Source organism: Psammomys obesus, unplaced genomic scaffold (genome assembly GCF_907164565.1).
Source record: "Psammomys obesus unplaced genomic scaffold, mPsaObe1.curated_primary_1811, whole genome shotgun sequence".
Lineage (NCBI taxonomy): Eukaryota > Metazoa > Chordata > Mammalia > Rodentia > Muridae > Psammomys > Psammomys obesus.
The window spans coordinates 4,477,128-4,491,435 of NW_026596155.1; the positions used below are offsets into that span (position 1 = coordinate 4,477,128).

Sequence of the window (14,308 nt, forward strand, 5' to 3'; positions counted from 1 at the left end):
TTTCTTTCTTTCTTTCTTTCTTTCTTTCTTTCTTTCTTTCTTTCTTTCTTTCTTTCTTTTTCTTTCTTTCTCTCTCTCTCTCTCTCTTCTTTTTAAAGGGAGTTTCTTTCTTTCTTTCTTTTTAAAATTGATTTACTTTTGTGTGCATTGGTGTTTTTCCTGCATGTATGTGTATGTGAGGGTGCTGGATCACCTGGAACTGGGGTTACAGACAGTTGTGAGCTGCCATGTGGGTGCTGGGAATTGAATCCTGTGGAAGAGCAGCCAGTGCTCTAAGCTTCTGAGCCACTCTCTGTTCTCCTAGTTTTTGTTATTTTGAGAGAGGGTTTTTTCCTGTGTGGTCCTAGCTGTCCTAGAGCTCAGTATGTAAATCAGGCTGGTGTTCTCCTGCCTCTGGGCGCTGGGCTGAAGTCATGTACCGCCATGCCCATCTTAGAAAAAGATTCTTTAATACAGCTTATCTCTTGAGGTAATAATAATAATAATAATAATAATAATAATAATAATGATAAAGTATCTCAGAGTGTAATTGTGGAGAATTAATAGGACAATTTATGTGGGGCCTGGAAAATTATAGATAATAAACATGCATTTACCTTTTACTCTTATATCCAGAATAATCTGTTTTTAGGCATTTGTGTCTGTCAATTTCTGTAATAGAGCATAGCACATGAGCAGAAAAGTGTGTATTACCTTTGTTATTGATATTCACAGTCACCTATCGGGGCAGTTCTGACCGGGAGGGGCGTGCACACAACTGAGGCTCTTCCCAAAACCAGATACTACTTCTTCAGTTCAAGACCCTCGGACATTTTTGCTGGAATGCCCTCTTTGATAATGATGTCTTTGGAAACAGACAAGCAAACGGTCAAGCCCTGGGATGTGGGGGGTCACGGACTCGCCCTCCCCAATTTCATGCCTGAGCACTTCTCTGAGCCAAAGTGAAGTCTTCATGTCTATTTCTGGCAATTCGACGTTGCCCCTCTGAATTAAAGCTGTGTTGGCAAACTTCTTCTGAAGGGCCAGAGAGAACCGATTGTAGGTTTTGAATAATGTAGCCTGTTGTAAGCACTCAGACAGTTCATTAATGAGTGGGTAAGGCCTTGCTCCAGTAAAATTGTTCACTCTCTAAAATCTCTCTCCACCTCCGTGGTCTCTCCTCTACCATGAACAACCACTTCTCAGTCTGTAGATTTACTAGATCTGTAAAGTCAACTAGACTTTTGGACGCCCACTTAGTCTTTGCTCCAATAAGAACACAATTCTCATATAAAATCTTTTCTTGCTTAAAATTCCTTCAGCAGTTCCATGTTTGAAACCCTGAGTGGTTCAGTCAGAGTTACAGAAGAAAAATGAATGATGTAGACTTTTAAGCCCTTAAATAAAATAAAAAATATTATTTTCAGGTCTCTTGTACATGCTCATTGTAATTGTTTCATAAGGACGTCACATGAATATGTATTTATGCTAAGCATATCCCACCCATACTTTCTTTCCTACCTTTTCTCCTGCTTATAATCTCCTTTGCTCCCTGCCAAGTGTGCCCAACCTGTGTGTGCGTCCTGGGTCATGCATGCGTGCTGCACGCAGCTGAGGACAGCTATAAATTCAGCCCATCACAATACTGTAAACTTACTTAAAACATGAGACTTTTTGTCTTTTCTTTTGTAAATTATGTGCATGGTTCTTGGGCATGGATTCTGTGGATGACAAGGCCTGGTTGCTATGTCAACAGGTTGGACATGCTAGGTTTACTTCTGTTTTCTTGCCGTATATGTATATATTATTTTATGAAATGATATATGCATAAAATTTTCAAAGAATTAAAAAGAGAATGTATTGTGTAATGTAAACTGCATTTTCTTTACCCATTTCTCTGCTGTTAGATACCCCATTTTGTTCCGTAAAATGGCTACTGTGAAGAGTGAGGCAATAAACTTCGATGTGTAAGCATCTCTGTAAGCTGTTCACTTGCAACTCTTTGCCTGAATACTCAGGATCTGTATAGCTAAGTCATATGGCAGATGTATTTATCATTTTTAAAATTTTGATGTAGTATTTATTTTCTCTGAAATTTTCACATAATGTATTTGATCCCACTCATCCCTCCTCTTCCTCTTCATTCCTCTCAGATCCACCCTTTCCAACTGCATGTCCTCTTATTCTAAAAATAACATTCATGAAATAACATCTATAAACATGTATCCTTTTGCTTCTTTCCTGTTTCTCTCTCATCTGTTTGCTTCTCTCGTGGCTGCTGCTGAGACGTCAAGCACTGGGTTGAATAAGAATGGAGTTTGTGTCCTTGGCTCCACTTGTGTGATGCATTTCACTTATTGATTTGTGCATGCTGAGCTATCCCTGCTTTGATGGAGTGAATCCAGCTTGACCATGATGAGGGATCTGTTTGATGCATTTTTGAATAGAAGAAATGAATTCATGTATTTGTTAAGGCTTACTTTATGTCCTATTATATTACCTGCTTTAGAGAGAGTTCCATGAACTGTTTAGAAGAATGTGTGCTTTGTAGCACTCGGACAGTATGTTAGTCAGTGCTTTATTGCTGTGAGGAGACACCATGACCACAGTGACTCTTATAAAGGAAGACATTTAATTTGGGCTGGTTTATAGTTTCAGAGGTTTAGTCCATTATCATGGAGGGATGCATGGCAGCATTCAGGCAGACATAGTGTTGGAGAAGGAGCTGAGAGTTCTACACCTTGATCCGCAGATAGCTAGAGTGAATGCCACACCAGGCCTAGCTTGAACATATGAGACCTCAAAGCCAACTCTGACAGTGACACACTTCCTCCAACAAGGCCACACCTCCTAGTAGTGCCACTCTCTATGAGGCTGATATGGGCTATTTTTATTAAAACCCTCACAATCCAGTATATTCTGATTATGATTTACCCTCTCCCAACTCCTCCCATATCCTTCCTACCTCCTCCTCCCTTCTGAATCCATATCCTTTCTGTCTCTCCTTGGAAAATAAACAGGCAACAAAGCTTTGATAAGGAGCTTGCTATGTTTTGGAATAGTATCTCTCAAAGATGCACGTATTAAAGTTGGCTGGGTCATGGTGTTTTGTCACAACAATACAACTGTAACTAACACACTCAACAAGAGGAAATTTGTGTGAGGTGCTAGAAACATAGCCAACTATCCAAGGCAGGTGAATTCACAAATCTTGGAGGAGAACCTGCAGCAACTACTTTACTAAACCAGCATTCTTTCTTTTCTTTCTTTCTTTTTTTTCATTTTTGGTTTTTAAAGACAGGGATTCTCTGTGTAGCCTTGGCTATCCTGAGCTTGTTTTCTGGACCAGACTGGCCTCAAAATCACAGAGATCTGTCTGCCTCTGCCTTCCCAAATGCTGGGATTAAAGGCATACGCTAGCCCACCTGGCTTAAATATTTAATCTTATACCAACAGATAAGTATAGTCTTACTCCTCATCAAAGAAATTTTTCCTTGACGGAGACTATTACAGAAAACCACACTCATCAAAATACAGAGAACAGGTGACTGTGTGATGCCCGGCTCCAGCTGACGCATCTACAGTAAAATTCCTGAACCCACAGCTCAGGGAGCCTAGATAAGAGGGGATGGAGAAACCGTAAGAGCCAAAGGAACGGAAAGTATCCTGTGAGACTGTCTCCTACAAACATCATGAAGTCTCATCGACACAGCTGCCTAAGCAGGGCTTGGATGAGGAAGACACCAATAGGCTTGGGGCCTCAGGACACAGAACTGCAGGTGATTAAGCAATGCTGAGAGCTGGGGGAGGTAACCTTCCCCAGAGAAGAGCCCACAAGTTTGTGATCCAACACAGAATGATCAGCCCTCAAGTCATAGACATATAAGTAACATCAAGTGGGTCGGGCAGGTTATATTTGTATGTTTAGGAAAAAATGTATGTAACAGCAACTAAAGAAATAGAGGCCATGAGTTAGAGAGAGAGAGAGAGAGAGAGAGAGAGAGAGAACCAGCCAGGAGGGCTACATGGCAAGGGTTGGAGGCAAAAAAGATATAATTATATTTTAATTTAAAACAAAGTGGGGTGTATCCAGAGAAAGTTAAGACCCTTCAAGCACACACTAGAATCTGGGTCTCCCCCCCCCCCCCCCCACATTACCATGAAGTGAACAGGCATGATTTACCATATATGCTTGCCTTGATGTGCTGTCTTATGGTAATCCCAAAGGTATTGGGTCATGAGACTATGAACTATAAACCTCTGAAACTACAGACCAAAATAAATGCTTTCTCTTACTCTGACCTTAGGCGTTTTCATCACAGTAATAGAGAGCTGACTGACACAGAGCTGAAATATTGATGAGTTTGAAGCACACACCGTTATGAATAGCAAGATCCTTTGCAAAACAGTGTTCTTTTTTTCATATTTACAGTTTTTGCTTGCTTTTAGAAATGTGAGACTGGGGATGCAGTCTGGTTGGTAGAATGCTTGCCTAGTATGCACAAGCCTGGGCTTGAGCAGCAGTGCATGGCTATAGTTTCAGCTCTCAGGAGATGGGAGACAGAAGGATCAGAAGATAATCCTTCTATAGTGCACTTGAGCCTGACTGGGATAAATGAGATCCTGTGCAGAAATAATGGAGGTCTGTTCTGTTTCCCTCTGGATGTCTTTCTCCATGCCCCCTCAGAGTCTGAGCAAATGAAGTGATTCATAGTCATTTCAAAACACAATTTTTTTACACAATACTTGATGATTGCTTTATGTTTTACCTTAAAGCACTTTAAAATTATTTGAGGGGAAAGCAAAAGGGCTCCATGGGTAAAGGCATCTGCCACTAAGCCTGATGGTCTGAGTTCAAATCCCAGGACCCACGTGCGGGAAGGAGAGAACCAACTGCACAGGTTGTTCTCTGGCGCCCAAATGGGCACCGTGGCGTGAACACAACTATCTCCACCAAGTGAGATGTAGTAAAGAGTGACCTTTAAAATGCTCTGATTCTGAAAAGGGAGACCTAAAGGTCACCCTATCCTAAAGATGACTGAAAAGAGGCTAAGAAATGTGCCCAAGATCACAGACGTGGGGTTCAAACAGGAACATTTAAAACCTTAGTATTTTCTCTACCTTCACATAAAATATTTTGCCTTTATTAAGTGGTGATTTGGGTGATATGGCTTCGGAGAAAGATTTTGGAAAGCTGGCATAGCTTTCCTTTTGGGAAGCCAAGGAACAGTTAGAACTGTTAATGAACAATGTATTATTGGTGGCCTGATGAGGGTGCTCTTACTCAATGTATGGCTTGAAAAATTTGAAGTTCAATCTAGTTAGTGTGAGAAACTGCTAAAGGAAATGGGTGTGCGAGTGTACTGCCTTCAAACCAAATAGGCTATTTCAGGTTAGTCTCATTTTAAAAACAACCGTGAGAAGAACAGTAACCTCGCCTTTCCTCTCGGTTTGAAGACAACTCTGTGCATCTTTAAAACAGTAAGAGAGCTTCCAAAGTTATCCTGGGCTTCATGCTGACCCTGGAGGGAGGGTGTGGGTGTGGGGTTATGTGGCGAGGCTGGTGAGGTTGGCTCTGCCTGGTGCTGAGAAGGGGATCAGGAGCTGGCATAAGCCTGCCCTGTAGACCTCTCTCCAGAACGGGGTCTAGCTGCGTGCACACAGATCGATGGGATTGCCATGAGCAGGCACTCAGTTCTGGTACTGACTTGTTGAAACTTTTGTCTGATCCCCAGATTGAGCCTCCCCTTTCCTTTGTCTTGACTTGCTGATGGGAAAGTCAGCCCTAGGCTCTTGCTTTTATATTCTGTATTCCTTCTCTGTTTTTTAGCTTCTTAAGTGCAACAGAAAAGGACTAAAATAGAGTTGACATGAATAAGACTTTCTGAGAGTTGCCAGTTATTCAATAAGTTGCCTACAAGACTCAAGAAAAGATTCCCAACAGTAGTGTATATTTCTGTCTATGTTTGGGAGATGGACAGAGCATAGGTGTGTAAAAGGATGTGTCCAATTTAGAATCAAGCTGTACTCACCTGTCGTCTTTGGATGACACTCTTGATTCAATAGTCTTAGTAGGGTCTAAGTCCTTCCTGGAGACTGTAGTAGTCCAGCAAGTAGTCCAAACTATATAGTGGACAGAGAAACTGAAAACTGCAATGGTTTCATACAACAAATATTCCTTTTCTAATGTCACCGTGTGCCATGGGGTGGGTGGATCTCTTGCCTGTTTCTCTAGCGGCTAATGACTCATATCCAAATCACTTCTCTCTTGAAACTCTACCCATTGTTTCAGGTGTCTGACAGAGGAGAGAGGGTGTGAAGATAGGGCATCCCTACTGGATCAAAAGTAATGTACCATTTAGCTTGATGGTACCATGATCCCACTGGGGTGCACAGGAGCTGGGCAGAGGCAGGAGCAGATGCGGACTTGATGAAATCAGCTCTGCCACAGAGAAGATTTGTCATGATACATTAGTACCAGGAAAAGGTTTTTCTTTTTTGGAAATAATCGGTATATTTTTTTTTCTTTCATTGTGGTCAGAAACATTAAATTAGTGACTATCTTCCCTTACTGTTGGTGTCATAATATGTCTTTTCTGTCTTAGTCAGAGTTTCTACTGTCACACCATGACCAAGATCAACTTGGGGAGAAAAAGGTTTACTTCATCTTACACTTCCAGGTAAAGTCCATTACCGAGGAAGTCAAGGCAGGAGCCTGGAGGCAGAGATTGAAGCAGGCCACGAGGAGAGAGGCTTACGGGTTTGCCCCCCCCCCGGTTTACCCCAGGGCCATATGTGGCACCACCCACAGTGGACCAGACCCTTTCCACAGCAATCATTATAAGGAAAATGTTCTACACGCCTGCGTATAGGCAATGTGATGGGAGGTGTTTTTTCAGTTGAGGTTCCTCTTCCCAGATAACTCTAGTTTGTGTCAAGTTGAGAAAACAGAATGACAATCAACCAGGACACTTCCTCTACTGTATTTCTGAAACTACAATATTATTTTTAATGGACCTGCTTTGCTTAAAAGAAATTTTAAGATGCCATTATCCCCTAGCTATCGCTGATACACTGATAAGAATTTTCTTTTCCTTCCTTCCTTCCTCCCTTCTTCCCTCCCCATCTCTCTTTTTCTGGCTTTAATAGATCAACTAATAGTGGTTTAAGCAAGAGGCACTTGTTGTCTTAGATAACTAGAAGTTCTTGAATTGGTTCTAGAACACAGAGGATATTGTCTACATTTTGATATATACTAGAAACCTCGTAATTTATCAGTAGTAGTCTTCTTTTCTATCATAAGTACCTTAGCTCTAGGAGTCTTGGGCTATGACAAACCACAGGCCTGGGGCTTATGAAGCAGAAGAGAGATTATGTATGCAGGCTGGGCATTATGCCCCCTGGTGTAGTGCCACCCAGCAGGCAACATGCCTAGCCATACATATAGATCCCGTAAACGATGGGAAAATGTTACAAAACCATGCCGGTGACAAGGTGTGTATAAGTTAGCTTCCGATAACAATAATAAACTATCCGACACAACCAACCTACAAAGAGAAAGTGCTTATTCTGCCTCACATTTGTAGTGAGATGTGGCAAGGGCTCTGGATGCAGCGGAACTAAAACAGGAAGCTAGAGTTGTAGTGCTGTCCCAGGTACTGAACAGAAATGCCTTGCGTAGGCAAAGGGCGGGCAATGCCTCCTGCCCCATGTTCTTTTTCCAGGTATCATTTGCCTCAAAAGCTGACTTGACAAAGACCTCTCCTCTTTGTTGTCCCACTCAAGGGGGAGCCTGTCATGTGTGTACTGCGTTTTGCCTGTGGCTCAGAAAAGTTGTTATTTGTATAACATTTAGCAGTTTAACATATGTTTACCAAGCACTAGCCGTGGATAGGGAACAATGCCCCAATCTCTACTTAAAGGCCAGTGTTCTTTCTACATATGTCTTTCCATACATCGAACCCGACTTCCCTTTTCTCCTATAGCTGGCTCCTAAATAGTCCCCTTGCGTTGTGGTTTTAAAATAGCTGCAGTTTCATTGATATTCTTCCCCCTTGGAAGAGTTACCTAACTCATGAATGTAGGAATATTCATTTCTTTCTTTCTGCTTTTTCTTTTCTTTCTTTTTTCTTTTTGGAAAAAAGATCTTGTTCTGTAGCTTAGGCTGGCCTTGAACTCACAGTCCTCTGCCTCACCTTACCAGCCCTAGGGTTATAGGCATATATAGGCATGTGTCACTGTGTCCCACTAGGCTCATCCATTTGGAAATAAAGTAGGAGGGTGGTAATTAATTTCAAAAGCCCTTTCATGAAAGTCAGTATGACTTTCTACTTATTTCCTTGCTCTCTCTTGGATCCCTTGCTCTGGAGAAATTCAACTGCACTGTTGGGAGCAGACCTATTAACAGGCTCGCATAGTGAGAATTGCATTCCCTGGCTGACAGGCTGAGGGACCATGGTGTGGCCAGTGTCCCAGAAGGACTCAGATGAGAGTGAAGCCTCAGCCAGCATCCTCACTGTGCTTAGGAAGGTTCCAGAACAAGAACTGTTGTGCCCTGAGAAGCTGCTGTTTGATTTATGACTTTCTTTTTTTATTTTAAAATTTTTATTCTCAGCATCTATTACAATTTATTCAATTTGTACCCTGGCTGTGACCCCCTCACTCATCTCCTTCCAATCCCACCCTCCCTCCCTGTTCTCCCCCTATGCCCCTCTGCTAGTCCACTGATAGATGAGGTTTTCCTCCCTTTTATCTGACCCTAGCCTATCAGGTCTCATCAGGACTAGCTGCATTGTCTTCCTCTGTGGCCGGGTAAGGCTGCCCCCTCCTCAGGGGGAGGTGATCAGAGAGCCTGTCATTGAGTTCATGAGAGAGAAAGCCCCTGCTCCTCCCCTTTCTTTTTGACAGAGTCTCACAATGTAGTTCTGGCTAGCCTGGAACTTGCTATGTAGACCAGGCTGGCCTTGAATTCACATTCAGACTGCATTTGCCTCCTGAGTGCTGGGTGCTGAGTGCTGAGTGCCATTCCCAGGCTGGATTTCTGACTTTTTAATACTGTGAACTATTTGTTTCTTTTAAAATATTAGATCTACAAAAATGTTCAAAACCAAAACAAACAAACAAGGAAAATAAATAAGATGCCTGTGATTAGGAGCTGTAAATAAGACAACACAGTAAGACCCTGACTCAAACAATGAACGACAACAAAAACCTTAAAGAGTAGCAGCAACAACAGTAGAACTAAGAAAGAAAAGAGCAAATCTGTCATCTCACCACATGAAAAACATACTTACTCATAGAAAGACTTTAGTACTTAATAAAAGACAAATACAGCTTCCTTTTTTCCATCTCTGAACTCTAGCTCTTATTCTCAAAGTGATAAAATTATTCTTTCAGAATTTTTATACATATATCTATATCATTATCTATACCATCATCTATATCTATATTTATATCTATGTTGACATCTCTATATCTCTATTTATATCTTTAGCTATCTCATCTATTTGAGCCCTTTATAAAAGTCAGTTTCTTGTGTAGCACAAGTGGCTTGGAGACTCCATGCTGTTATAGAGACTGAAGACCTGATAGGTCGTATCACTGCTGTCCATACCGTGCATATGTGTGTGCATGTTTGTATGTATGTGTTTATGTCTCCTCTTAAGCTGTTCAAAAGAGTCATGTTCATTGGAAAGACATTATTGGAGTTGGGCCTGGTGGTGCAGGCCTATAACCCCAGCTATGCTGGCAGTTGAGAAAAGGAGATTGATAGTTAAAGGCCAGCCTGGGCAATTTAGTGAAAGACTATCTCAAAGCTTTGTGTTTTCTTTTCTTTTTCTTTTTTTAAAGTAAGAGAAGGGCTGGGGTTACATATTAGCAAGAGAACTCTTGCTTAGTATGTGTGAGGTTCTGTGTACTCTCTAGTACTGAAGCAAACAAAGAGATGAAATAGCAGTATTACATATTTGAAGATATCTTTAGATCAGTATACATATATATCCTTGTGAATGCATGTTCCATAAAATAAATGTTTTATATTATATTAGCCCCTATCCAGGGATGGACATTTAGGATAGTTCCAGATTTTTTTCCCATTATAAAACATGTTTTAAAGCTTTTGTGAGTCCCCCCCAGGTAAATCTATAGGGTTGGGAATTTGGCATCAGATGGTACCATTTGTCCAACAGTCTTTTTCCTTTTGTGTGGTGCAAGGATGGAGCATAGGGCCTTGCCCATGCGGGGCAGGTGCTCTATCACTGAGCCGTGTTCCAGCCTCCATTTCACAGTCTCTGTTCCAGTGCACACTGAAACACAAACAATGACTTTTAGCTATGTACTTGGCATATCTTTGATAGGAAGCAAACTTTACCTTGCTTTTGCCTTTACTCTTCTTTTCTCGAGACTTGGTAGTGCTGACGAGTGCCAATTTTATAAAGTATAAGAGACTGAACACCTAGGTTATCTACCATTTCACCGATTACTTGTAGCATTCGGCAAATCCTGTTTGTTTGCAAAAAAGCAGCAGCCTTGCATTTCTGCAGCTCATCTTCTGGACACATTGCCTGTATACTCTTTCCTGATTCTTTCACAGTGGTAGCTATATACCACAAAAAGAAGATCCTTGGGTCTTAGTCACTGAATCTCATTCTATGAAACAAAATGTTCTACTGTTTCTAGACTAAAACTGGTGTTAGGAATAGGGGTACCTGTCTTTCCTCTCCACTAATTTAATTCACACAGAATTGTCTTGCTGCTCTACCCTTCCTCTCAGCTTCCTCCTTTCAACCTTTGTGGTCGATCCTGTCCTAACTGCAGAGCTCGTCCTTTTCTCCCTTCTTGCCAGGTCCCAGAATCCGCTCGCTATGGCTCTACTCACTGTGGCAGTCCGGCTCTTGGGAGCCAAGAATTCATGCCTTTTCCTTGCTGTCTGGCATGCCAGTGCTTCCAAGAATCTGAAAGATGTACTGGCCAATCTGATACCTAAGGAGCAGGCCAGACTTCAGGCAGCAACATGGGAAGACAGTGGTGGGCCAGATCCCTGTGGACATGATGTATGGTGGCCTCAGAGGCATGAAAGGACTTGTATGTGAAACATCAGTTCTTGATCCTGATGAGGGTGTCTGATTCCAAGGCTATAGTATCCCTGAATGTTAGACTAGGCCATCCAAGGCTAAGGGTGGGGAAAAACCCCTGCCTGAGGGCTTATTTCAGCTGCTAGTAACTGGACAGATGCCGACAGAGGAACAGGTATCTTGGCTCTCACAAGAATGGACAAAGAGGGCAGCTATGCCTTCTCATGTGGTTACCATGCTGGACAACTTTCCTACCAATTGGCACCCCATGTCTCAGCCCAGTGCAGCTATCTCAGCCCTCAACAGTGACAGTAGCTTTGCCCGGGCATGCGCAGAGGGAATCAACCAAACTTTAGTACTGAGAGTTGATTAATGAAGATGGTATGGACCTGATTTCGAAGCTACCGTGTATTGCAGTAAAAATCTATCAAAATCCTTACCAGGAGGGCAGCAGCTCACAGTGAGGTCCTGCTCCAGCACTCTGATATGATGATGTCATAGTGATGAATTACTACACGATGCTGTTTGGAGTGTCGAGGGCGCTGGGGGTGCTGGCACAGCTCATCTGGAGCGGAGCCCTAGGCTTCCCTCTGGAAAGGCCCAAGCCCGGGAGCACCAATGCTCTGATGAAGTTTGTGGACTCTAAGTCAGGGTAAACTGGGATATTGGGGGAAACTGACTCTAAGAAAGTAAGGAAGCTTAAGCGCATGTTTGCTTTTTCCAGAAGAGCTGGGAGAAGGGAGGTGATGATGGGGTCTACGGCAACTTAGTGTAGTGGCAACTTACAGTAGACACAGGAAATGGTCCTGGAGCCTTCTCCTTCCAGATGAGAGACACTGAGTGGAAAGGAAGAAAAAGAGCTGAAGACAAATCAGCTGATGGCCAGCATGCCAGTGAAGCACGGGTCACGACTTAGCAGGACAAGGAGCTGCTGGGATACTGTCTAGTAGCTGGCATTTTTGCTCTGTCTTGTGCTTTATGCACATTTTTCCTTGATACTTACAAAGCCCCTATGAAATAAGACTGTTGTTATCTGTTTGATTGTTGGGAAAATGGAGTCATTGAGAAGTTAGATGGATTGTTTCAGATCATATTCCTGAGAAGTGTGGAGCCAGGATGCAAATAACATCAAATTACAAACAATTAACAATTGCATGAATGAGTGTCTTGTTTTTATCCGTTGCTCAGTTTTTGGTTGTGTTGGTTTTACTTCTCTTTTTTTTTATTAGTAGGAGTTCTTTATTTATTATAAATATTAACTCCTTTTCTATTCTATATTTTGAAATATTTGCCACAGGCTGTTACTTATCTTTAAATTATTTATTTGCTGTCTTTTGGTATTTATTTTTTGTATACCTTGGAAAAACCCCAAAGCAGTAGTTAAAACTATGACCTTAGATACTGGTGGTAAACTTTTTTTCTGAGAAAAGCAATAATCACAACACAGAGGAATTATGGTATGGGTTATATTGAGTCTGAGTTAATCTAAGTAAGAAAAATAACCACAAGGGAGTTAGTCGCATTGTTCACACTGAGGCACTTTAAAATTACAATTCCCCTGTAGGCATATTTGTAATTGGAAAAGAAGGAGTTGGTTTTTTTTTTTTTCATATTTATTAGATTGACATTTGGGAAAATGAATTTTTACTTCATCTACAACAAATGAGTCCTAGTCAGTTAAGTAGCTTTGGGCTACTGTGCCTTCTTTTTCTCATTTTCTTTCTATTTTTGGAAAGGCCTTTTCTGAACTACGACACTCTCCCGTCTTCCCAAACAGAATCACATTTGGCTTTCTTTGTGGCTTTCACCTTTCTCTGGTCTCTGGGTAATGCTTCAGGAAAATTTGGCAGCAGATTTTTTTTTCTCGCTTTCTAGAGTCCCAATTTTATCGGTTTCCCTTTACAGCCTATGTTCTTGGGCATATAAAATCACCTCTCGTCTCAGTGACCCAAGTGAGACTAATCTAAACCCGAGCCATGGTTCTTGCATTTCAATAGAAGGTTTCACTGATACACGCTTTGCTGATTCCTAACTCCAGAGTCTCGAGGCTTCAGTAAGTCTGAACTGGTTGACAATAGTGAGGATTGCAGAGTAAGTGGAAGACTAGAGAGGATACTAGCTCTTGAAGATGTCATGTTATTGTGCCATCAAGGAACAACTCTGGAAAACATTTAGCCCTAGGCCTCTTTGTAGAGAGATACTAACATTTTGAGTTCTATAGATAGTTTGTATTGTAGCCTAATATTTGTAAACTAGAGAGAACCCATTCTCACAAAGCTCAGCACACAAGCATGTGTTTCCCAGAGAGAAGAGTGGGAGTTGACGGTGACATACCAAAAGGCTTACTAATCTCATTCCTTTATCCCCAGCAAAACTTCCTTCCTCCTGAAATTTTTAAAAGGTTTATATTTGTCTTTATTTTGTGTGCATTGCTGTTTTGCCTGCATTGTCTGTGTGCGAATGTCAGATCACCTAGAACTGGAGGTCCAGATTGCGTGAGCTGCCATGTTGGTGCTGGGAACTGAACCTGGGTCCTCTAGAATAGCAGCCAGTGCTCTCAACCACTGAGCCATCTCTCCAGGCCCCCTTCCTCCTGAATTTTGTGTATGATATTCCACGACCTTTATTATTTATCTCACATTGAACTGTAGCTCACCAGTTTGACTAGACTAGTTGGCCAGCAAGCTCCAGGGCCCCGCTCTGCAGTTTGGGACTGCCAGCCTAGGCAGCTGTGCCCCCTGGCCTGCCCTCCTCCATTCTGTGTGGAGGCTGAGACTAGAATCTTAGGTTCTCACGCGTGCACGACAGGCACTTTACTAACCTAGCCATCTCCTCAGGCCTTGCTTATTAAATATTTCCTATCTATTTGTTAGTAGTTAATGGAAATACAGTAGATGCTCATGCTTTGATTTTATATTATTCAGCCCTGCTAAGAATCTCTTACTCATCAGATGGTTTATTTATTCACTCATTCATTCATTTGTTCATTTATTTATTCATTCATTCATTTTTGAAACAAGAACTCACCATATAGATCTCACTATGTAGATCAGGTTGGCCTCGACCTCAGTAGTACCTGTCTGCCTCTGTCTCCTGAGTGCTGGGATTAAAGGTATTTGTCATAGTACTCAGTTCAATTTTCCATTCTTAATGCAGTCATATCATTTTAAGCACTTTTTTCCCTTTTGATTCTTAAGCATTTTATCTATCATCTATCTATCTATCTATCTATCTATCTATCTATCTATCTATCTATC

The 14,308-nt window shown here is 41.8% G+C and overlaps 1 pseudogene; it reads left to right on the forward strand.

The window, feature by feature from the left end:
- The first annotated feature begins 10,841 nt into the window (after positions 1-10,841).
- LOC129667089 (citrate synthase, mitochondrial-like) lies at positions 10,842-11,515 on the forward strand (annotated as a pseudogene).
- The last annotated feature ends 2,793 nt before the right edge of the window (positions 11,516-14,308 follow it).